This window comes from Eumetopias jubatus, unplaced genomic scaffold, assembly GCF_037043125.1.
Source record: "Eumetopias jubatus isolate StellerSeaLion01/CBP00866 unplaced genomic scaffold, mEumJub1_p1.0 scaffold_5, whole genome shotgun sequence".
NCBI lineage: Eukaryota > Metazoa > Chordata > Mammalia > Carnivora > Otariidae > Eumetopias > Eumetopias jubatus.
Window position 1 is genome coordinate 15,655,874 of NW_028274811.1, and position 26,823 is coordinate 15,682,696.

The window sequence follows — 26,823 nt, forward strand, 5'->3', positions numbered from 1 at the left end:
AAAGGAAGTGAGGCCAAGAGGTTGTTTGGGACTTAAGGGCAGAGAAGGGAGCTGCCCCTTGAGGACTCCCAGGGGAAGCTAGTCCTGCTGTTGTTCTCTTGGGGAAGGGTGTGGAAGGGTGGGTTTCGTTCCATTTTACCCTTGAATTCTTCTGAGGTTATCAGACCTGATCCTCAGAGTTTGGACGAGTAAATCTAAGGTTTCATTTTCTCCTGTCTTTCTGAATAACCCTTGGTTCAATTTCTCTTTATTCTCTGTATTCTGATCTGTAATATTCTGCCCATGAAATTGTGCTTAGCTTTTCTGGCATCCATCATTACTATCATTTTAGGCAGTGAACGTATTTGTAGGATATTGAAATCACTATAGAAACATAAAGATGGATGGAAATTCAGATGGACACACTCGTGCTTTAGCAAGGTTTGGCTTTAAATGGAACAGATTTTTCTCTTCCTCGTTCTTGAAGCCTCCCCCTCCCCTTGCCTTGTTTTTCTGTAGAATCCTTTGTTCAGGGAACTCAGAATTGATGTGGACATTGTGCTGACTTCAGTGTGTACTCAGTCATGAGACTCGGACGGCCAGTGACTGGGCTAGTCAGACGCCACCTTGAAGACGTGATGAACACAACTGGCAGCTCATACCAGATTCCTATCTAAACTGCCCAGATCCAGGCAGTTGGCCGGTTAGCTCAAGTTGGTTAGAGCATGGTGCTAATAAACTGCCCAGATCCTGTATTTTCCTCTAAAACCCCTCAGCCTTTTGCCCCTGTGGGTCTGCAGGTTTTTTGTTTTGTTTTTAATATTTTATTTATTTATTTATTTTAGAGAGGGATACAGAGAGAGAGAGAGTGAATGAGGGAAGGAGCAGAGGGAGAGGCAGAGAGAATCTGAAGCAGACTCCACCCTGAGCACAGAGCCCCACACGGGGCTAGATCCCATGACCCTGTGATCACAACCTGAGCTGAAATCAAGAGTTGGAAGATCAACTGACTAAGCCACCCCGGCGCCTTGGGTCTACAGTTTTGAGGGCATTGGCCTGCTGCAGCTTCCTTCGCCTGGCAAAGCGATAAAACTATCGTTCCTCTTTATCCGCAAACTCTGTCTTGCTGTTTTATTTTGGCTCCAGAGCCCAGAAATTGGTTTTCAACAACAGGGTATGTTTTTGTAGATAAACAGGCCTCTATATCTGACAAATGGAAACATTTTTACCTAAAAGTTTCTTGTACATCCTTGCCCCAGCCCTCAAGAAGTAGAAGAGTCTTCACAAAATACTGTAGGGCATTAAAATTTTATAGTTGAGGATTACCTCCCAAATTATTTCTATATTTATTTATTTTTGTCATTTTAAAGCAGTTCACGTATGCACATTCACTGTCAAGAAATAACAGCAAATACCTTTTCAGCATTAGTGTCTTCTTTTATATAACATATTAAAGCCGTATCTTTTTCTTCACTATAATCCCATTTAAAAAATATATTGTATAATGAATTTTCAGGTGTAATATGAGTATTCCATTATTTAAATTTGGAAACATTTTAATGAATGTCTTGCCTACCCCCAAATCCCAGTTTCTACAAATATTAATGAAGTTCTCTTGAATGTCTAAATAACACACCATGTAAAGTGTTTGTAACACCAACTAAGTAATTATTCAATGTCTAGCTAGCTTGTTAGTGGTATATGTTTGCTCTAAGTGCAATGATAGGAAGTTGAATCAGATACTAATTATGTTTTACTTCTACATTGCATTAACCATGTACTGCAACCTAAATAAAATTGAACAATATTAAGACATGTAAAAAAGGCAAATAACAGTAAAATATAAAAGATCATGATAAGACTGGTTTATCAATTAAAACATAGTCTGCTATAATAGTTTTTTATTTGTTACATTTGCATTCATAGCAAACATTGAAATGATGAGAGTTTAGAGTCAAAAGTTCTTTACACATTTATAAGCAAAAGAAGAATTATTTCAAATCTAGAACCTTTTCAATATAATACCTTTGTAAGCATTTCTATATATATTATGAATGACTGAGTACAGCCTACCTAGTAAATTTAGTCCAGAAATACAAACTGTATTTTACATTCTTTACTTTTTATAAGTTATCAGTGAAAGGTAATGCCGCTGACAATTTTCCTTTCTCATTAGAAAGCATTCACACGGTCCACATTCTTATTTTTGCATTCTAGAAAACAGTCCTTAAAACTGGAACAATTATATTTTTAAATTTTAAGGAAAAAACTTTTAAGAAATGCATTGCATGTAATTGTTAAAAGAGAGAAACATAGGGAAAAAAATCACTAATACTATAAATTCATATATATGTTATATGTATATGTATTATATGTGTTATATGCAGATATTACCCATATACATGTATTATACATAATGCACATATTATGTGTTTACAGATACATGAAACTCAGGAAATTGGGTCATACTCTCCATTTTTTTCTTATAATCCCAAGTTTTGCAAACTTGAGTAGATTTTCTTTTGAAAGGAAATTTAGAATTGGAAAAAATCCCATCAAACCATTTTGTAAAACCTTGGAACATATTTTGTGTAGTGCAACTTTTCTCAAAGATTAGAAGGGAATTAATGTTTCTGTATGCTTTAAAACAATTAGTTCAGAACTTGTTGATTTAAAATTTATTATCATTTCCGCTAGTGCCGGACTGAAGCTTGACTCTTTTCAGAAACATTGACTGAAGAATTATTTTTATAAGGAAAGCACACACATAATGTGTTGCAGTTTGATTTAACTTTTCACATCGTATACACACCCATGTAATGAGCGTCCAGATCAAGGAACAAAACCTCACGAGCCTCTGGGCCCTCCCTTGTGCCCCTTGTAGTCAATGCTAGCACCCTAAGGCTAATAGTCATCCTGACTCAATGCTGTGCATTGGGTTAGCCTGGTTTTGAATTTTGCCTAAGAAGAATCCTACAATATGCCTTCCTATTGTCTAGATTCTTCCACTAAGCATTCCGTTTGTGAGATTGATCCACATTGTTGAGAATGGTTGCAGATTTTTCATTCTTATTGATGAATAGTATTTCATTGTGTGACTGCATCAAAATCATTCTCTAGTCTCCTATCGATGGACATTTAAGTAGTTTCTAGTTTGAGATTGTTAAGAATAATGCTGCCCTTACCATTTTGTGTATCTTTTGATGAATGTATGTACACATTTCTGTGAGGATAGAAACTTAGGAGCCAAAACATAAGTATATATTCAGCTTTAGTAGATAATGTCAAATAGTTTTCCAGAGTGTTTTCCAGGGTGATTGCATCAGTTCCCATGCTTTCCAAGAGTGTATGCAACTCTCTCCTCCTCGTGCACTTGGAACAAACATGTTTACCCATGGTTAGCACTGCTTTTTTTTTTTTCATTTTATTATTATTGATGGGAAAAACTTGCCTTCTTTTTTTTCCTTTTTTTAAATTTATTAATTTATTTTTTGAGAGAGAGCGAGCACAACAGGGGACGGAGCAGAGGGAGAGAGAGAATCTCAAGCTGGCTTGCACTGAGCGTAGACCCCAAGGTGGGGCTCAATCTCAGGACCTTGAAATCATGACCTGAGCCAAAAACAAGAGTTGGCTGCTTAACTGACTGAGCCACCCAGGCGCCTGCCTTCTTTTTCTATGAAATATTTTTCTAGGCAAAGTAATACGGGAAGTAATGATTAATCATAGCGTGGTTAACACATTTCCTTATACAATTGTGACTGTTTCACCATTTGAAAATGACACATTTTCAGTGCCAAGTGTTGCAGTTAACAAATACTGGTTGTATGTAATACAATTTGCATTCCTTTTCTCCTCTTTTATTCAAAGCACTCAGTGTTCAGATGCATACCTTCTGTGTTCTGCCTTTAGAGTACAGTAAACTAAAAATTTGCATACACATATATTAAATTCTTAATGCATTATCCTATTCAGGGTTCTTTACCTTACAAGCCATAGATCAATACTTACTATCATTTTAAAAAGTAAGTAAATTTAGGGGCGCCTCGGTGGCTCAGTCAGTTAAGCATCTGCCTTCCGCTCAGGTCATGATCCCGGAGTCCCAGTATCAGGGCTCCCTGCTCAGTGAGAAGTCTGCTTCTCCCTCTCCCTCTACTCCTCCCTTGCTCATGCTCGCTCTCTCACTCACTCTCTCTCTCAAATAAATAAAATGTTTTTAAAAAATAAATAAAAAAAAACAAGTAAATTTAGAAGTAAGTGAAGGTAAAGTTGAGGTTCTTCTAATAGACTTCATGTCATACCAAAATAAATAAGATGACATTAACTTCCAAGTTGCCTGGGATAATCCTCCTAGTTTACAGCTCTTACCCTGGCAAAGTACCCCTTTAATCTACAAGAGTATCCTAGTTTGGATGATATATGAACACCCTACTCATAACCATAGCCAGCTTGGCCCCAGCTATTCCATTAAGTTTAAGTTAAAAACTGATCCTGTCTTTCAGTATCTTCCAGCCTGAAGTAACTTTCTACTTCCTGTTTATCTGATTCAGCTCATATTTGTTGGAATATCTTGTTATAAGTGAACGTTATCTTGGAAGTGAAAATATCTCCTTTGACATAATAATATGTGATTTCCCAGTTGATCCCATAAGATAAACTTGAGCTTTCATATTTGTCCTTTTTACAATATTTTGAGGTCTTAGGCAGTACTTCCCAATGTTTCAGGATGGATTCATGATTGCCTTACGTTTTATACCTATTTTCAAACATGAATTCATTTACTGATGTGACACCCTTTTTCTCAGTAATATTGTTGAAAGTTTTTCATTTCATCATTTGATTTCCTTTTTTTGTTAAACTTTCTCTTAAAGTAATACAAGTGTTTTGTAAAATGAGACTTTCTCACCTTTTAAATGTTCTCTTAAGAAAAGTAACAGTGTATATTTAATACATGCTGGTAATGCAAATGAGTATAAATCAGAAGCAAATAGGGTAAATGAGTGTATGGAAATATCAAAATTGTGTCAAAATTCCTTTTGCAACCTTGAATCCATTTTAGGATCCTCTTTTATAAACTGAATCCTTAGTTGTGTATGGGTTACATTATGATATAGAGAGTTTGCTCTGAAAAGTATTGGCCATGTTATCATAATAAAATAGGAGTATGGAGCTTAAAATACTGACCAGTGATAAAGCATATCTCAAAAGCAGACTCAGGGCACCTGCATGGCTCAGTTGGTTAAGCATCCGATTTTTGGTTTCCACTGAGGTGGTGATCTCAGGGTAGTGAGATCGAGCCCCTTGTCAGGCTCCGCGCTCAGCGCAGAGTCTGCTTGAGATTCTTTCCCCTTCCCTCACTCTTCCTCTCTGCTCCTGCCCCCTCTTGTGCTCTCTCTCTCTATATATAAAATAAATAAATAAAATCTTAAAAAAAAAAAAGCAGACTCAGAATTAACTCTCTCATAAGAAACATGGATTTGGTGTTTAAGGGACCAATTTGTTCCTACTTAGCATAATGAAAATGATATGATACAATCTTCTTGGATGTCTTCTATTCATAGCCAATGGATTTGTTACAGTATTTGGAAATCTTCCGCTTACTGTGTATCCGCAAGCAGTATCCTCCCTCTTGAGCTATCGCTGCCTGCTTGAACTTCCTGGATTCTGACTCCACCTGCTAATACTCAGTGTCCTATCCCACCTGTACTTACTCAGAGCCACAGTCTCATTCCTCTGCCCCCTAAGAGAGAGTTTGACCCTAACCTATGGATCAATGATCTTGGAATTTCTCAGTAATCGGGAATGGAGGACGTGATCAGTGGACCAGACAAGGAAAATTATGGTGAGTGGTCATTAGCAGGAGCACTGAAGTCATAAAATAAAAAGGTATGCAGGCATATGAGTGCTTTAATAACCACTAGTAAGATTGCTTGAAACCATCTTCATTCAACATGTTATAAAGTGAGTATACTAGTTTATTGTTCTTCACACAGTTTATTTCCTTTATGTGGCGTGATGTTTTGCTGAATGGTTGGGGCTCGGAAGTCAATGCGAACTAATTTTTAATCTTTGTGATTTTGCATAGTTTATACTATCTCTCTGAGTCTCAGCATTTCCTCATGTAATGTGGGGGTAATAACTATGCACATTTATTGGAATGACTTATGTACAGCACTTGTCATAGTACATGGTACCTGGTAAGTATCCCATAGCTGATAGTTACAAATTAGTATTTTTAGTCTTGTGCTCAGAGTAAAGACACTGCACCAGAAAAATCAACATTGCTAAAAAAAATCTCTAGGAAATCTGGAAAATTTTCTAGAAATACTACATATCACGTTTTACTCAGGACCTCATAGGTGCAATAGAATTATTAATCATAGATAGTTAAACCCCATCTTGGGGATGTACTGAAGAAGAACATACACATACACGCTACATACTCCATGTACACACGTGCGCACGCATGCACGCACGCCTACACACACATTGTGATTGTGGTATTTCCTGATAACTTTTCCTCGCTAGGAGATGTTAGAAATGCTTAGCCTGGCAAGACTAGCTCAGATCCTGGGTGTGTCTGTTCACCCATCTGGTACCTCTTTTCACTGTGCTACATCAGAGGATTCTGTGTTCAAATTCTGAACTCACTACTTCCTAGATTGTGATTTTGAGCAGATTACACTTTCATCTTCCTTTTGTCTAAAATAGTACACAACTACGGGAAGTTGTGAGGGATAAACACAGTCATGCCTAATAGGTTGCCAAGGCCCCAGTAAAAGTTAACTAAAAAAAAAAAAAAAGTTAACTAACTACCTGCACTTCAACAGTTACTTCCTCAAGAATCGATTTCCCACTAGCTTCCCACCATTCTTGGAGTCTTTGCAGTTCCTGAGGGTTCAGACTTGAAATAATTGTTCTTATTAATCATTTCCATGAATCCGTGGAGTGCCAGAGTTTTAAGAGGCTTGCTCCCTTCTCAGGGCTGCCTGCAGCTTCTCATTAGGAGGAATGTCTTCTGTGTTCTGTATGTTCTTGCTCCTTCCCTTTGTTCTTTGTACTTTCTGATCGGTGCCATGTCTCTCTCTCAACTATACTGCCCAAGTGGGAGGGATTTTTTTTCCCAGCTCTAGCAGTAAGTCGGAAGAGAGTTGCATGTAGGCCAGGTATGATCTGAAGATGATTCCTCGGCCGTACACAGCAATCCAGGGTTGTGAGTTACTTCCTGAGGTTGCGCTTCTCAACGGCTCCCTTAGCTTCAGGCGCTAAGGCATTTGCTCTCCATTATAAGGACTCTACAAATAGAGCCCTTGTCTATCTCCAAGCAACAGATGAGCTTCAAGGACAATACATAATAGCTTTTAAAATGTATTCAGGACTTCCTGATTTGTAGGTGTGATTGTTTATTTCCTTCATTCAACAAATATTTATTGAACACCTTCCATGTGCCAGACATCATTTTAAGTATAGGGGACTCAGCAGCGAACAAAGAGGGAGGAGTTTAAATTTTGGATAGGGTGGCCAGGAGATAGTATCAGAAAAGGGGAGGGAGCAAGCCAATAGATATTTGGAGAAGAGCATTCTTGATGGGGGAAAGCAAAGGCAAAGTCCTGGAGTGGAATGTAGCTGTCTTCATGTGGTTTCACATGGGAGCAGGATGGAAGGTATAGGAGAGGAGATTGGAGAGATATCCACGGACAAAGACAGATGGGGCAAATTCCCAAAGGCCATTGTAAGAACTTTGGCTTTTACTTTGGGTTATTTACAAACTCAAGTTATCTCTGCAAGATGGAAAGAAAGGACTACACATATGGTAAGACTGTGTAGATATGCAGATATCTAGCCTCCTTTCTGAGCATAACTGCTAAAGGCAATTGGAGGTGGCCCTATCAGTAGGTAGAATAGGTCTCTACCCACTTGCAGGTACATGGGTCAAATTCTAGCCCTTCTGAGTATTTAACCAAAAGAATTACAATTAAGATCTCAAAGAGGTATTTGCACTACCATATTCATTGCAGCATAGTTTACAGTAACCAAAGTACAGAAACAACCTAAATCTTCACCAGTGGATGAGTGGATAAAGAAGGTGTGGTGTATACATACACTGGAATGTTATTGAGCCTAAAATTGGAAGGGAAGCCTGCCATATACAACAACATGGACAAACCGGGAGGATATTATAAGTGAACCCAGACACAGAAGGATAAATACCGCATAATTCCACTTACTTCTGATGGATCTAAAATAGACAAATTCATAGAAACACAGAGTGGAATGGTGGTTGCCTGAGCCTGGGGGTAGGGAGAAATGGAAAGTTGCTGTTCAACAGGTAGAATGTTTCAATTACAAAAGATGAATAAGTTCTAGAGACGTACTGTACAACATTGTTCCTAGAGCTACCCGTACTGTATTATGCATGCAAAAATTTGCCAAGAGAGTAAATCTCATGTGAAGTGTCACCACAGTACTCTTACAAATAAAATCCCCGTCTTCAAAGTGTGCTCCCAAAACCTAAAACAGTTTTCACAATGCCTGAAATTCCACCCTCTTTGATTATCCTTTAGCCTCAGAAAATGTTTCTATCGTCAAAAGTACTTTGCTAAAATCTAGACATGGCTGAGGAGAGTCACACATTTGACAGTGAACATCTCTGAGAAAAAGGGTCTTTGATGTTGACAAAGCAAGTTCCATGATCGCTGAGTTAAGGTCTGAAATTTGGTAAACACTTAACTGTGTGGTAATCAGATGTCAAGGTGACCCATTCGGACAACCCTGAAAGGAGCAAGCATTTACCACTTACTATGACAGTCCAAGCAAGAGACAGAAAGTGGTGCCAACTCCCCATATTCCATTTTCCCCTGTGTGATGGTGCCAGCTGAAGGTCAGGTAGATGCGATACAGAAGCCCCAGTAAAAGGCTTCTGTCTCCTTATGGACCACTGGCCTAGGGGGACATAGACAGGGAAGAGCTTGCAGTGACTGCGTCCGAGTGGGAGAAGACATCGTCCAGGAGTCAGGATAAGGAAGTCTCTGTGTGGGCACCTGGGAAGTGTCTCACAAGACCCCTCATGAGACCTCCAATGGAGTCGCATGGACCAGGAATGCAGATACTCATATGAGTATGGCTGTCCCAGAGACCGAAGTCCTTAACTGAAATGCCCTCCAAAAAACTCGAGTTCTTTATCCATTCATCAGTTGCAGTTTGTAGACATTCGGCTCTTTCCGTACTTTGGCTCTTGTTGACAGCGCTGCTATAAACATTGCTCCTTCAAATCATGTGCCCCTTCAAATCAACCTTTTTGTATACTTTGGGTAAATACCTAGTAGTTCAATTGCTGGTTTATATGGTAGTTCTATTTTTAACTTTTTGAGGAGCCTCCATACCATTTTCCAGAGTGGCTGCGCCAGTTTGCATTCCCACCAACAGTGTAAAAGTGTTTCCCTTTCTCCACATCCTTGCCAACATCTGTTGTTTCCCGAGTTGTTAATTTATTTATTTTTTCTGCATTGGTAATTGTAGCCATTCTGACAGGTGTGAGGTGGGATCTCATTGTGGTTTTGATTTGTATTTCCCTGATGATGAGTGATGTTGAGCACCTTTTTATGTGTCTGTTAGCTACCTGGATGTCTTCTATGGAAAAGTGTCTATTCATGTCTTCTGCGCATTTCTTGACTGGATCATTTGTTCTTTGGCTGTGAGTTTGGTAAGTTCTTTATAGGTTCTGGATACTAGCCCTTTATCAGATATGTCATTTGCAAATATCTTCTCCCATTCCATCAGTTTCCTTTAGTTTTGTTGATTATTTTCTTCACTGTGCAGAAGCTTTTTATCTTGATGAGGTCCCAATAGTTCATTTTTGCTTTTGTTTCCCTTGCTCCAGAGAAACGTCTAGTAAGAAGTTTCTGCAGCTGAGGTTAGAGAGGTTGCTGCCTGTTCTCTTCTCTAGGATTTTGATGGATTCCTGTTTTACCTTCAGGTCTTTCATACATTTTGAGTGTATTTTTGTGTATGATGTACAAGAGTGGTCCAGTTTCATTCTTCTGCATGTGGTGTCCAGTTTTCCCAACACCGTTTGTTGAAGAGACTTTTTTCCATTGGATATTCTTTCCTGCTTTGTCAAAAATTAGTTGACCCTAAAGTTGTGGGTCCATTTCTGGGCTCTCTGTTCCGTTCCCTTATCTTTGTGTCTATTTTTGTGCTAGTACCATACTGTCTTGATGATTACAGCTTTGTAATACAGCCTGAAGTCTGGTATTGTGATGCCTTCCACTTTGATTTTCTTTTTCAACGTTAGTTTGGCTATTCAGGGTCTTTTCTGATTGCATACAAATTTTAGAATTGTTTGTTCTAGCTCTGTGAAAAATGCTGGTGTTATTTTGATTGGGATTGCTTTGAATGTATAGGTTGTTTTGGGTAGTATATGAATTCATCATATACATGATGAATTGAATTCATTCATATGAATATGAAATTCATCACTTTCACAATCTTTTATGAAACATGAAGTGCTCCCCCCAAATAATGCGTGTTTCTAATTATCTTTATCAAAACAAAATCTAGGTATGTGCACAAGTAAAACTAACCTAACACTTGGAGGAATTGAATATTAAAAGCAGTCCTACTTTAAACATGTATAAATCGATGGAAATAAAGGACTGTTGTTTTTCCATTATGTTCTTCATTATTCTCATCACAGCCCTCTTCCTTAACCATATTGTTGCACACCAATACCACACTGATGAGAGGTCATGTTGCAAAATTATTTAGCTCACTTGGTATTCTGATACATTTCCTCCAGAGGCTGTCTATGATCATCCATAACAGTGTTAATCAGTACTTAGCATTGGCTAGATGTGTGATTCATATACTCAAAAGGTTAAAATTTTTGCAGCTGAGGGCGCCTGGGTGGCTCAGTTGGTTAAGCGACTGCCTTCGGCTCAGGTCATGATCCTGGAGTCCCCAGGATCGAGTCCCACATCGGGCTCCCTGCTCAGCGGGGAGTCTGCTTCTCCCTCTGACCCTCTTCCCTCTCATGCTCTCTATCTCTCATTCTTTCTCTCTCAAATAAATAAATAAAATCTTTAAAAAAAAATAAAAAAATAAAAAAAATAAAATTTTTGCAGCTGATAAAGGTATAGAAATGATAATTTATCATCTAAATGAATGAATGAGAAACAGTAGCACACACAGAACTATGTGTTCTTACATTATTTACATTGGTTAAAGAATGCTTCACAAAAAGAGAGTGATGTTTGAGTGTTAGTCTACACAGGAGGTGCGGTGGTCCACCACACAGATTCCCCTTTTAGGAGGGGGGCACTCTTTCTTCTCAGCTGCAGGGCTACCAGATGACTCCCTCCCCAGTAAATGCTTTGGGCAAGAGGGAGTTGTCTTGTGAGACCCCTTTTCTACAGGCAAATCTGTGGGGGTGGATGGCTCCAAAGTTCCACCCGTTGGCTGCAATCTGGTGCATCTTTCTCAGCAGAGGTCCTTTGGAATTGACTGGGATTTCTGGGGCAAATTCAGCACAGTTCCAATCTCCCGCTATATGGTCCTGCTTCTCTCACTCTCTGGTAGGTATTATTCCCAGAGAACAGTCTTCATTTTGATGTCTGTTTCCTGGGAAACTCCACATATGACTGCTAGGGCCAAAAGTGAGTGGTCAAAACAATGGACGAAAATGGTTTCTGGCACTGGGCTCCCCACTGGCTGATTTGCACTGAGGATCTCTCAGTGGTGGTGGGGAAGTAATAATGTGAGTGCTGTACAGGTGTAATTGTTAAAACTGTCATCAGTAGTAGGCTGAGTCATGATGGATGGTTAAGAAAATGCACTAGTGAGTACAGTCTGAGGCTATTTGAGAAATTCTGGAAAAGTAGTAAATCTAAGAATTATGGAATCAGATGGCTCTTCAGTGAGGTTAATAGAGGCCTTGAAGAAAGACAATGAAAGGTTGAAGGTGATTCTTCATCCCTTTAAGGCCTACTGTGAAACCAAAGTCCAAATTAGTAGCATATAAAAAGCGTTTCACATCCTTAAGCTAGAGGGTGAAGTAGAGGATCATGCACAGAAATTAATTACCAAGGTCATAGAGTTCCCAAGAATTCTCAAACCTGAAAGTCTGCTATGCCAAGATAAAGGCCCTTTGGGGAAGGAGTGGTACTCGGTGCCTTGTGATATGACTCCCTGCGTCTACACATTCACAGTCTCGAATCTCCTGGTTCCCCTAACCCTCTGGGTTTGCAGAAGTGGTTCTTCCTCCCTTTTAAAAGGTGGCAGTACCCTCTTGTTTGAAAACAGCATCAGAGGCTCCTGCCTTTCAAGATCCCATTCAAGAATGTACACCTGGGGTGCCTAGGTGGCTCAGTTGTTAAGCGTCTGCCTTCGGCTCACGTCATGGTCCCAGGGTCCTGGGATCGAGCCCCGCGTCGGACTCTCTGCTTGGCGGGAGGCCTGCTTCTCCCTCTCCCACATCCCCTGCTTGTGTTCCCACTCTTGCTGTGTCTCTCTCTGTCAAATAAATAAAATCTTAAAAAAAAAAAAAGAATGTACCCCTACCTCCCCTTCTGATCATCACATGAAACATGAAGGTTAACGCACAGCATACCCCAGCCCAGGAAATGCAGGATCTGCTGAGAGATGGAAGCAATGATAGTGTAAAGGAATTATCGGACCTAGTGTACACACAGCCCTGGGGAAGTAGGCATCCTCCAGAGAGTGCTTGATCTGAGCGTTCAAAGCATAAAGTTCAGTAAAGGAGAGTTTATTGATAGGGGAGACAGTCCTCAGGAATATAAACTAACGTATGTTTCCATTGCTATACTAGTATATTCATAAAGAGATTTACATTTGTTTGCTCAAAAATGTGTAGAAACTGAAAATCAAGATGAAAGATTTTATAGGCAAAAGTATATTTCTAAAACTACGTAAGGCAAATAAAGGTTCAAGAGGTGGTAGCCCATCTGAAAAGGCCAATGCCATTCTTGGCAATATACCATGTAGTATGTAATCAAAGTTTGTATTTTGTTTAGTTTCAGGTTTTTCTTTTTGTGTTTTGATTCTCGTTTTTGGATTTTTTCCATCTTAAATTAAACTTCTCTATTTGTTATGTCATGTAAGTAAGGGAATTTAACTTTTTTAATTTGAAAATGCTTTTTAGACCCTGGAAATTGATTCAATTTTTGTTTTAGAACAAAAGCTGGAAAGAAAAGTTCTGTCTTCTTTTTTTCTTCTCCTTTTTAAACCACTAGAGATAAAACACAGCACTTTTCTCTTTTCCAGTCAGAAGTCACCACATCAATCATCCATGAGTGTTCTGTTTTTTTAAAACTAATTGTAGAAGAATTAATTCCAATGACTAAATGGGAAAATTGTCCTTTTTTTCATGAAATAACACAAATCATGTTTGCTTCCTTTGTATCATTGTCTCTACTCAATGATTTATTGTTCTTCATCCTTTATCTTCGAATAATTACATTTGTTCCTTTAATTATTGTCTTTTCCAATTACTTAGTAGATTTCAACATTTTTTATTTTCAAAGTTTATCATTACATTACATTCTTATTTGAAAAAGGAAAACTAAATTTAACTTAAAGCAATTAAATAATGCAATCATTTGGTGGTATATTTTTTCCAATTTGCATGTTATTTTTTTATTATGTTAATATTTACATTTCCAATTTGCCTAGTTTCTTAGGATGCAAACAAATATCAGTATAGTGATCTTTAAGAACTTGCTTGTGAATATGTTCAATTTTTTAAAATGAAGAGTGTGTCTTATATCACCATTTCCTTTAATGTCACTTCTCAAAGGCCTAACATGCCCTGAAACCCAGTGATAGGAAGGCAGTTCTTTGAAAAGACAGAATACGTGGTTCCAGCACTGTTTCTAAATGTGTAATGGGTACATATTTGATTAAGTAAAGCCATGCTAATTTGCTGATATTGTGTAAGCCTGGTCCTGTACCAATGAGCATAATAAAGGAAGACATGATGAAAGCAATAGTGTGCAGGCAAGAAGGGTAGTTTGAAAAGAATATTGGGACTCTCACACAAATTACTGGAGCCAGCTCTGCCCAGGCCCAGAAATGGTGAATATCAAAAAAAAAAAAAAAAAAAGCCAAAACAAAACAAAGGGAAAAAACCAGACAACTCATGGAAAGTTTTTAGATGGTCCACCATACTTGGGGACTAGAAGTAATAGTTTTCTTCTGTCCAAATGTGCTATTAATAATCCTAATCATGGGGCAACTGAGTGGCTCAGTTGGTTAAGTGTCTGCCTTTGGCTCAGGTCAGCCCACATTGGGCTCTCTGTTCAGTGGGGAGCCTGCTTCAGCCTCTCCCTCTGCCTGTCACTCTGCCTCCTTGTGCTCTCTCTCTGTCAAATAAATAAATAAAATCTTTAAAATAAAATAATCCTGATCTCTGATCATTTGAAATGTTTTTTTTTTATTGCAGGCTTTTTTTTTCATTTTATGATTTTGATCTCTCTTCCACCTTGGTACTTTTTTCATTGACATTTAATTCTAATCACAAAGTTTTAAATATCAATCAGTGTTCATTGTGATTTTAATGTAATCTATACAATAAAGATCCATCGATAAAGTACAAATTTAATTTGCCACAAATGTCTGTAGAATAACTTAAAGTGTCTTTACGATAGTTTAATATAGTAAAATGCAGCAGAGTATGCACACAGTAGGTAACTGCTATTATAAAAATTTTAATGGTAAAACTAAAAAATAATAAGAGAAAATAAAAGTATGTAATTAAAGATAATTATCCTTCTCACCCCTAAGACTCCCAAAATGTTGAGCCTTCCCAGAAGCACCATTGTTAAATTAATCTTTTTTTACTTTCCAGATATATTCTCTGCATGTGTAGTCATATATAAATTTCAGTATTTACTTTTCATTTTGGGGAGGGGTTAGGGGTTTTTGTTTCATTTTGGTTTTGTTTTTTTAAAGAGAGAGAAAGAGAGCAGGAGGGGCAGAGAGAGAGAATCTCAAGCAGGGCTTGATCAAGCCCCTTCCCCCGGGGGAGGAGGGGGGCCTCAATCCCATGACCCTGAGACCATTGCCTGAGCCAGAATCAAGATTTGGACACTCAACTGAGTGAGCCACCCAGGTGCCCCTTTTTGTTCTCTTTGCTTTGTTCAATAACTGACTTTTTCAGTAGTGTCTGTTTTCTTTTATACAGCGACTATTTTTAAATTTTGTAAATAATGCTTTTCCTTTCATTTCTGAGCTATACCAGCACTGTCCTACCATTGTATCATTATGTCTTCTTTGAAGACAGTTAACTATTATTCAAGCTTGTTTTCATTTTATTGGCCATTTTGTCTGTAATTAATTTTAGGGAAAAAATGGTTTCTGAGTTTCTTCTGATTGCTATTTTTTGGTTTTTTTTAATTTGTTGATGTATTAATTGTATTCCTTTATTATTTTTAAGATTTTATTTATTTATTTGAGAGGCAGAGAGAGAGAACAAGAAGGAGGAGCAGAGAGAGAGGGACAAGCAGACTCTGCGCTGAGCACAGAGCCCGATGTGGGGGCCGATCTCACAACCCTGAGATCATGACCTGAGCTGAAATCAAGAGTTGGACGCTTAACCAACTGAGCCACCCAGGCATCCCCTTACTTGCATTCCTTTGCTCATAGTTTCTTATAATTTCTTTGCCTGTATCACATACTGTGTCACTTCTGATTATTGCTAATCTTGGAATGAGAGATACCATTTCTGGGCCAGCTTGCTGCTTAACAATAGTACTTCAGTTTGAGCCAGGGCACTGAGCTGGAAAATCACACCTGTAAAATTTGGGTCAGTTATGCAAACTCACACTTTACTTTTGGGTCTATCTCTGCTCATTGATAGCAGAAGATATTTTTGACTCCTAGCAGAAGCCTACATGTCCTTTGCTGGTTTTTCACTTGTCCTTGGTTGCCAAGGATTAGAAATTTTAGAAATGATACTCACGTAGTGTACTCTCCTCCACTCTGGCACTGTGGGAAGAGCCTGAGGCAAAGATAACGTGTCCATGATATTCTTCATCTTACTCTGCTTCCCGTCACTCCATGGTGTCATGTAGGCACATGGACTTTCTTGCAGCCTTTATGTGCCTGTTGACCTTCTTTTTCCAAGAAAGCTGTCACTGATTTGTCCCCACACCCACCTTTTAGGGCATGCCACCTAATTTGGGCATATTCTGTATCCTGTTTGAGATGTGAAGTGGTTTAAATCCCTAGAATCTTCCCTCTTTATGGCCAGTCTTTCATTATATTTGGCAGTGGTTCTTCCATAGTTTCATAAAAATAAAAGCTTTGCTACTGTTTTCTTGTTTTGTTTTTATTGCACTGATTTCAGAGCAGAAGGTAGAGGTAGCAAAGACTCTAAACAATAACTTTTAACCAGAAAGCTTTGTCCTGAGTTTTGATTAAGGAAAGCTTCCATCAATTGTCATTATAAAGAAAACAGTACATAATTTTCCTTCATTTTTATGTCTTTTTAAAAGTTCTTTAGAAATAAGTTTTTGAATAGTTAGAAAAAAATTCTCTTTTGGAAGATTTCTAAAAGAACATAAATTAGTAAACATGCTATTTTTTTAAATGTAGACATTCACAATAATAATAGTTTCTTTGTTTTTTGTTTTTTCCTGCAGTGAAACCAATGGTGGATACTTAGACTGAACTCTTTTTTTTTTTTTAAACCAGAGTGGGGAACAAAAAGTGAAGCATACTATTAGGGAAGAAAAATGGCAGAATGGGTTTTAGATAAGCTGCCTTTCCTCTGCAATACGTATATAAAACTACAATAAGCTTTATCTTTCACTGTTCCATGTGTTGAATTAGTTTTGGTTTAAGTGACTTTAATGAGTCAAATAAATAATAGGTTTAGGGAACTTTTCATAAAAAGTGAAGGCTTTTCGTTTTCTCTCGTGGCATATCATCACAAGGGTGATCTGATGATCAGAAATTAATTTTTTTAAAAAAAAATGCTATCCAAGGGACTGAGAAGTTGCTTCTGAGAAGTTGCCTTAGAGGTATGTTGTGTGATTCCATGCCTGGCCTGTTGATAAAGTACGTGACTGGTGCTTATTTATCCAGTCGGCAATTGACTCCATTCATTGAGCTCAGAAGACAGGTCAGCATCATGTTTTCTGTACCATCATAGAGGTCTCTTTACTACATGTCATTGACCATTTTGATTTTTTTTTAAATGAGAGGAAGGAGATTGCACATCTTAAATTCAGTGGTTATTAAATTTATGTTCATAAATATTTTGTAGGTAGCCTACACTGGAATGAATACACACACACACACACACACACACACACACACACACACACACGTATTTTAGTGTTCTCCTTGATGAAAATTCATCCACATTTCTTTGAACTGTTCTTATATTATCTTCTTAGTAAATTAAGTAGCTGCCCGTTGAATTTGATCCTGCCTCTGCTTAGAAACCCTATTCTTTCTCCTTCCCATACTCATTCTTTCTACTATTACTTAATCCATTCCAAGCATTAATACTATACTGTTTCATCACATCTGAAATCCCAATGTAAAAATTTGCATGTATAAAAATGCACATTGTATTCCATTCTCTATTGTGCGGCAGACATATTTCTTTTGACAGGCATGTTTTTAACATAGGAAAATGTTAATCCCAAGAAGATTACATTTGGAAAGGTCAAGGCAACCACAGGGGAATTTTCTTAAAGCTGTTCATTACAAACCTAAGCATACCCAGTGTTTCCCTATCACTCAGATGACATAGGAGACATAGGGGACATATATTAAGAGTAGGCAGATGTTTTGCTCACTTTTAAATGGTTGTGTTTTGAAACCGGCATTACAGAATGCCTATAAAGCTCAACAATTACAGATAATTTTGAAGACGGACTAAAATTTGAGTTTTGAGTTATGATTTACCACTTAGGTACTAAAACACTAGCCTGTGTTAGTCACTTAAAACCTCTGCCATTTTGTTTGTTAGTTGTAAAATATTCTAATCAGACTGATAAGTTATTTGGCAAGTTGATAACAGTTTGCGTGTGTGTGCACACGCGCATGCACATGCACATAAACCATTTCCCACACACATGCAGTTGTAGAGAGAGAAATAAAAAGAATCTCAGTCAAATTTGATTTTCAGCCCCAGGAAATAAACAACAATTTGGCCATCCATTTACTCCATGACCATATTTCTGCTTTTGGAGTCCCCCCACTAATACTCTCTCCCTCTCTCTCTCTCAAATAAATAAATCTTTAAAAAAATTAAAAGAAATAATTTCCCTAGCTAATAATTTCCTAAGGGAGAAAAATTGTTCCCTCTTATTTCATCTTTTAACAAAGAAAAAAATGAGGTCAGGATGTGATATGATAAATGCCTTTGCTCTGTCTTCGTGGTAGGTTTTAATAACAATACCGTCAAATGCGTATAACACAGTATGGGCTGCCAGATCAGCTTCCCTTCAATTTTCACTTCTTTTCAGCCCAGGGAAGAAACCAAATCCACCTCTAAGAATACATTTGTTTGCACGTCTGTGGACGGTTAGACCTTTGCAGTAGATCACTATGGAGTATTCAACTTCTCTGGCTACTCCGCTCCACTTTCAGAAGCACTGGGGCAAACATCACATTGAAGCAACAAAAGGAAACTGCCACTCTCGAGTGGCTTTGCTTGAAGTAGATCTCCGTCCTTTAGCTTAACCTGTCCTTTCAAAATCAAACTTTTAGGTTTGACCTTAGAATCTGTGCTTTCTTTGAGGGAAAATAATTCGTCAATATATTAAGAATAGGTGAGATGACCAAGTGAAAGAACTAAGAAAATAGAATTAATTTGTTGTAATCACCATTTTTTTAAATGTTTAAATTTTTTTTTAATGAGTTGTTTCTGAGAATCAGTGCCATAACAGCAGGTCTTCACAGATGTCAGAGTCTGATGTACTTGTTTCTAACATGTAGTTTATGGCCCTTTTTGTGTGTGTGTGACGGTACTGATCATTCATTAGTTAATTTAATTTATCCCTTGAACAGGTGTTGAGTGTCCAGTAAGCAAGCAGACACTGTGCTGAGAGTGTCTCTCAAGCATTAGACCTGAAATATGGCTAAACTTTGTCTTGTGTTGCATTTGACATTTAGAACACACATTTAAGTAAATGCCAGAGTTTTACTCTGAAGATGGAGCAATTTCCTCTATTTGAAACTGTTTGTCCTTTTTGGTTCTGTACAGTTCAGTCAAGAAAACATTTATACAGACTTCTGGTGGCTGATTCCCATAACCATATTGTGTAAATCAAATACAACCACACAGTTCTACGAGAACAGGATGTGATTCATACCTTGCCCAATGTCTTAGTTTCTGTTTTTTTGGCTTGATTTTTTTTTTCTTCTACTAGTGTGGGATGCGTTAGTTCTAACGTCAGCCACAGCAGCTTGCATTAATTATGTGGCTCCTCTGTCTGAAAGAACACCAGATAAATAAATATGTTTTCTTCATCATGTCACTGAAACGGGGTCCAACATAGTCATATAAAAATTAAAATCATTTTTGTAAAGTCATTGTTCTATAGGTTTTGTCGATGTGGCCTCACCCTGAATAGTATTCCCCAAACTTGCGATCATTTGTTTTCTACTACTTAATTAAATTTTTCGATGTCAGTGGCTATATGTAATCTATAATTCCTCAGTATTTTACATGCTTTTTGCTTTAAAAGGAGAAACGTCCCTTTAGTCATTTTGACAGCTAGTGGTTTGAAGCTTAAGTATGTGAGCTTTTCTTGAAAACTTGTTTAGAGTATACTAAAAGGCTTCTGATTCTTAATTCACATCCCAAGACCATCCCTTCTCCCTACCTTCACTCCTACCCCTGCTTTTGAATAGGATTCTCCTGTATTCCCATAACAGTGTTCTCGTGATAAACATTGGCACCACCTTCGTCAAGGTACCCAAGTCTTTCGCATGGCACCTGATGGGATTTTTCAACAGAATCCTTCTGATAAAGCCATGTTACCACTTGAGTAAGGAAAGGAAAAGTTACAGCAAGGAGGAATGGAGTCCCACTGCTATTTTCCTTAAATTAAAATCAGTCCTATAATGGCTCTTGTAATATAACAGACTCTATGTATAGTTCCAGTGCCAAAGACTCCATAGCACAAAAGACAAAGACTTTTTCCTAAATGGGGAGGACAGGTTGGGAGAGAAAACTCTATTTTAAAGAGAACCTCACTCTTTGAGATGCTCTTTAAATGTCGTGTCCTGAATGTATATAACAAGAGACCATAAGTGTGCATGAGTAAGGATCGATTAAGGAAATGGATTTTTCAGTTTCTCAACTTCTGTATATGCTCTTGCCTGGGAGAATGATTGCTCTGAATGGAAATGCCCGTTCTCCTTTCCTGCCTCCCTTTTGGCAGTCACTCACACCTGTCCCCAACCTAAGTCTTCCCTGCCGCATGGCCCAGAAATGCGGAAGTTCCCAGGTGCTAAGGGGGAAACTTCATTAGTCAAGGCATCCTAGATAGATAGATTCCATCTATGTCATCAAGAGATCCATTTCCAATAAAACTTTTTAAAATTTTTTTATGTTTTAACAATGTTACTGATGGGGCACCTGGGTGGCTTAATCGGTTAAGCATCTGCCTTCAGCTCAGGTCATGATCCCTGGACCCTGAGATCGAGCCCATGTTGGGCTCTCCACTCAGTGGGGAGCCTGCCTCTCCCTCTCCCTCTACCTGCCGCTCCGCCTGCTTGTGCTCTGTCCCTGTCAAATAAATAAATAAAATCTTAAAATAAAATAAAATAAAAATGTTATTTATAATGATTTATAATGTTGCCCAGAACAGTTGGTTATTGCTAATAATTGTTAGAGTAATTCCAGAAGAAACTTTAGACACTTAAGACCTATGTTCACAGGAAATATTAATATACATTTATATTTAATTATATATTTTTATTGCAAAGAAATGTGAGAGAGTGTTCAGTAAAACATTCAAGTATAAAAATACATTAGGATAAAAATCTGTAGGGAAAAAATGGAGTGAAAATATGATTTCATTGAAGAAAAACAATCAAATTTTTTGAATATTAAAAAGATTATGTTAGTATGTTTTGAACTGAATGATGAGGTAATTATATCATCATGGTTATTTTTATAACCCTTTTGGATACATTTTAAAAAGTGATTTAACAGTTGTGTTTAAAATGGAAGTTTATCCTTTGAACTGTTGAAAATGATTAAAAAATTTAGATTCCAACTTCCAAAATGGAGAGGTGTCTCACTGAACATTATCTTAGGAAATAAAAGACTTAAAAAATTGGAAGATCCACAGGTCTCAAAGTCACAGTTAATCAGCACTTACTTATAAGCATCGTACTTTGATTGTGTATTTGCCTTTTTTTCTTAAAGGGTCCTCACCCGCAACAATGTTCCTTCTTTCCACCTAAGGCTCTTACAACTCTTCTGGAGATAATTTTTTCCTTGGAAACAGATCTGTCACTGTAGGGCAGAGTTCATGCCAGCATCCTTCCCCAGGAGCCTTGGAAATCTTACTCTACATGTCGGTTTCCTCCTACCAGGATCAATCTTAAATATCTCCCTATTTTGATGTCCGGCAGTCATCTTGAAAAGAACAGTGGAGGCATATGGATTGTTAGGCTGGTTGAGAAAGAAACTCCTAATGGCACTTGTCGGGAGCCAGAGGGTTTCACCTAAGGGAAACTGTGACAGATGAGCCACTTCCTGGGGACAGGGAAAGAACTCTGGTCACTGCTCCAAAATTCTAACTTTATTTGAGCTTCTCAATGCCCGTTTCCTGAAATTACTGTCAAGATGTTGCTCATTGTTGATTATGAATTAAATCTAAAGGATATCTTTTAATGTGTGCTTCATTTGAATCCTCTGCATTATTTGACAGGGATGACAATCCCTTCTTTGACATCGTAGCTCTCCCAACAGCTCTCTCTTGGATCACCCCCTGTCTTCCACTTTTCCCTCTCAAGCTCTTTCATGTGTAGCTCTTGGTCTGTCTGCCCCGAAACTCTGCTTTTCTTACTCTGAACACTCTCTTTGATGACTTCACCCTCAGTCTGATCTTTAGTTACCAATAGGATATTAACACGGCTCCAATCTGTGTTTCCCCTGGGGTCTTTCTGCTGAGTTTCATGTTGATCTTGCAATCTACTCTCAGTATGGCTCTTTGTTTTGACGTCAATTACATGTCCCTTAAATATGAGTCAAACTGTTGTTCCAGAAAGATATATAATGCATATCCAGTGATTTTCCATACACTCTAACATAAAATATCAACCTGTAGGCACATACCTCTTAGGCTGAACAGAAACTTTAGCCATACTCAAGTTATTCACTTATTTCTCAGCATTAGAACACTGCTTTAGCCCAATGGGTCACTTCACTCTCTAGTAGAGCTGCCTTCAGTCTCTGAGCCTCTGGGACTATGTCCCCACCTGGGATGCTCATCTTTCTCTTTCCTCACCTAAATACTCACTCTTCCTTCAAGGGTTGCTCCAAATTTCACACATGCTGTCTTTCTTAACTATTGTAATACCCCTTCGTCTTATCATTCTAGAACTCCATGATAATGTTTTGTGCATAAAAATTCATTTGCACAGGAAGTCATATACATTCTTCGAATTCTGCATAACAACTTCTTGCATATATACTTTGACTTCACAACTAACACCTAAGCTCTTGGAGTATCTAAGTATCTGTGGGTATCTTTATTTGCTGACTTTGAATGCCTAAACAATGTTTTGAACATAATGGTGTTTAAAAACCACTGGTGACATGAATAGTTTAAAAAGTCACTCATTTTCAAAGACAGGGTGTATTTAGTATCTTAAGAACAGTTGATAATTGGTAAGAAGTCAAGGAAATAGGAGATTTATTATAATCAGAAAGTCCCAGAGCCAGTATTCTATTTTGCTGGAAGAAGCAGTCACCTGTGGCGTAGGATTTGAAAGTGTGAAAAGTATCTCTTTGTCCATATATATCCCCCTTAAAGATTCTGCTTCTGTGCTTAGAGTTCTCTCGGTTCCTCAGAGTTAACAAAGCCCAAGTAAAAATGCAAGTGTTATTTGGAAGTGTATTTTGATTTAAATTAGTTGATCAGATTTGCCAGGTTAGTTGTCCAGACTTAAAGGGCAAGCAGCTTTGAGGAAGGCAGTGGCCAGAGAAATATTGAGGGCACCAAGGATGTATGATCAACGTGTTGAATAAGTGAGAAGGAATGAAGTGTGCACTGTGAAAAAGTCATGGGTGTGGAAAGAAATTCTTGAATGAACTGTATCGATGCTAGAGAGATGTGTTTTGTGTGAGGTAACGTTTTTTTTAATTCAGTTAGCCAACATATAATACATCATTAGTTTTTGATGTAATGTTCAGTGACTCATCAGTTGCATATTAACACCCAGTGCTCATATCACGTGTCCTCCTTAATGCCCATCATCCAATTACCCCATTCCCCCATCTGCCTCCCCTCCAGCAACCCTCAGTTTCTTTCCCGGGGTCCAGAGTCTCTCATGGTTTGTCTCTCTCTCTGATTTCTTCCCCTTCAGTTTTCCTTCCCTTCCCCTATGGTCCTCTGCTCTATTCCTTATGTTCCATGTATGAGTGAAGCCATATGATAATTGTTTTTCTCTGATTGACTTATTTCATTTAGCATAGTCTCTTCCAGTCTCATCCATGTTGATGTAAAAGTTGGGTATTCATCCTTTCTGATGGCTGAGTCATGTTCCATTGCATATATGAACCACATCTTCTTTAGCCATTCATCTGTTGAAGGGCATCTCGGCTCCTTCCACGGTTTGGCTATAGTGCAAGGTAACTTTGGGAGAGTCCATGTTGGGCCGAGCTTTGCATTTAGTGAAAGTATCATTAAATGTAGAATTAAAGTTGCCACCTTGACAGAAATGTTCTATCAAGGGTGCTAAGTGCCTTGTGTAGCTAGAGATAGCACCCAAACTTTCTAGGTGTTTTGACTTTGTTAGTTATTGTTTATATAAGAAAGAAGGAGGCTGATCAAGGAAAGGAGCAAAAGATGGAACAAAGAGGGAAAAAAGAATGTATGTGTGTTGCCCATTAATGTGATTGCTACTGTCTAGGCACTTGAAATATTTATTTTATGTATTTTCATAGTAAGAGAGTTATGGGTACCATCACTTCTCCAAGAAGAAATGGAGATTCAGAAAAATTAGGTAAATAGTCCAGTGTCTTGCTTCTTGGTAAGAGCTAAATATGGTATTTAACAAAAAATATCTATTTTACTTTCCATTCTTTTTTTTAAAGATGTATATGTAAATATGTATATGGTTATTAGAGAGAGAGGTGGGGGAGGGTCAGAGAGAGAGGGAGAGAGGGAGAGAGAGCGAAATCTCAAGCAGACTTCCCGCTGAACACTGACCCAGACACAGGGCTCATTCGCTCCATCTCAGAACCCTGAGCCAAAACCAAGAGAAGGATTGCTTAACCGACTGAGCCACCCAGGCACCCCTCCATGCTTTTTTAAAATTTTTATTTTTATGAAATTTCAATTAGAATGAGAAAGGAGTGAAAGGCAAAGAGAGAAATGTCATAAGAGGTTAGATTATCACTCACCCTGTGACTAGACATTTTTATGTGATGGGAAATTCCATAATATAGGAAGATAGTCAGGTTTCTGCGTTATTAGCAACATAAACCAAATTTTATATTTTTTACGTGTTTTATTTGTGTTCCAGGAGCAGACTCTCAGACATGATTCATATGCAAAGAGGTTATTTGGGAAGTGATCCCAGTAACAGGAACAGAGGAATGGGGAAATGAAAGAGAAAAGGGAAAGAAGCCCCCAAAAGGTACGTTATCAAACAGGCTGCTATTATAGCTTAATCACACAGGATGATGACCCCCAGGGGAGATCTGGGTATTGAGAGCCAACTCCTAACAAATGCTGATGAAGGGCTGCTTCTGTGGACCATGAATCCACCCAGTATTTCCAGACTGTTTTCCAGCCTGCACAGGGTGGGGTGGGCTCAGAAAGCCAGAGCCAGCCTTCAGGCAAAGAGCAGGGGCTGACGGTTGGAAGTTGATTGGCAGATCCTGAAGTCATCTGCTACATTAAGGCAAATAAAATAATGTGCTGAAAGAATACTAGGTTGTGGACGGAGTCGCCAGAAATGGCAGGTGACTGACAGGAAGTCCAGAAAAATTCCCCAAGCTCCTTCATGGAATGCATTTGTGACCACCAGCACGTACCCCACCCCTCCTCCCCAAAATAGTGAAAGCTGCGCCAGGTGCATCCACAGTTAGCCCTGGACATACGGCACCCACATTAGCACCACTGCTCTGGCTGCTTCTGGAGTTTGACCTTGCCATAATGTTCCTCTCGGCCAGAGAGTTTCTATTTAGTCTGTCATCTCTAGAAATCTGATTAGCAACATAGTTCATTTGCCCGAACTTGAGCTGCGAGAGAGCCTAAAAGAGTGAGTATCTGGAACTTCTGCTCCTGTGGTGGGAGGCACACTCTGACCATCCCATCAAAGCGCACAAGTTTGTGACAGGTGATTCCGGAAGCCTTGCGAAGGTGTTAAGATAACTGTTCTCCTGCAGAGAGTAACAAATAGTCATGATACGCAGTTAATGTTTTTTAACTCACCATTTTAAATGACTCTGTTGGCCCAGTCTTCAGAAATAAGCTGTGCACCAAAGAATTCCATCAGGAAGGGTGAAAGGGGTGTTTGGTGGGAAGTCTCATCTTTCACTGAGGAGGTGCCCTGATTCCTTCATGCTCCATCTTAGCTCAGTCTTGTTTTTGTGCCACTGTTGCTTTTCTGGGTCAAAATTCTTAGCTCCTCTGGCTCTTTCCTTTACTTACTTTCTTTTTCTTTTGACATATAAGAAACTTCACTGTACGAAGAAGTCTTTCTCCAGATGCATCCCCAGGGCACCATTAAAAACCCAGAGCAGCAGGCTCTTCTCCCTCTGTTGGATCTGTGAGTCACTCCCTCAGTCATTCTGTGCGTCATGAGCCTGAGCCTACCCATAACCCTGTGAAGGCAATTCATTTTGACAGTACTACGCTATGCGCCAAGAACTGTCTGAGGCAAAGAAAGAGGTAAAATACGAAGATAAGAGGGAATTGGCCTCAAGGGAGCTTATAACCTCATGGAGTACCTAAGCTAGCAAGTGTATAAGGGACTGTACTCTATAGGCATAAGTGAAGAAGAAGATAATCTTCCTCACAGGAATGGGGTGTGGGGTGAGGGACAAGATGACCTCCATTAGGCATTGGGTCACAGGGAGTTTAGGACATCTGAACAGCGACTACTTGAGGAAGAATTTGGATATAAGAGTTGTTGAGATGTTGAGACCGCTGACTTCTCCTGAAACCTAATCAGGAAAATATGGGATGTGTCTGAGAAAGATTAGATGGCCTCATTTGGTCAGAATATTTAGTGTGTGTAGAGTAAGAGGGAGACACAGAAACCAGAAAGGTAGAGTGCGACTAGTTACCATGCGCCCATCAAGTCCCCTGGTGAAAGTCCTCTGGGAGATATGGAAATTGTGACCCTCACTGAGACCTAAGCTGTGTGTTTCTTTTCATGTTTGGCAAAGTGCCTGCTCTTCTGTCCATTTGCATGCATGTAGTTAATTAATTTAGCTTTGAATAGGAAATTCACTATTAGAAATCACACTCTCTTCAGGCCGTTATCACATTCAAAGATAAAAAGGGTTTGCATGCACTAAATGTTGAAATAGACGTTATTTTACTCAAGCTTATCTCTCTTTATGCTCTAGTCTCACATCCTTCTGAATATCTCAGTTTTACAGTGACAAGTACCTTGCAG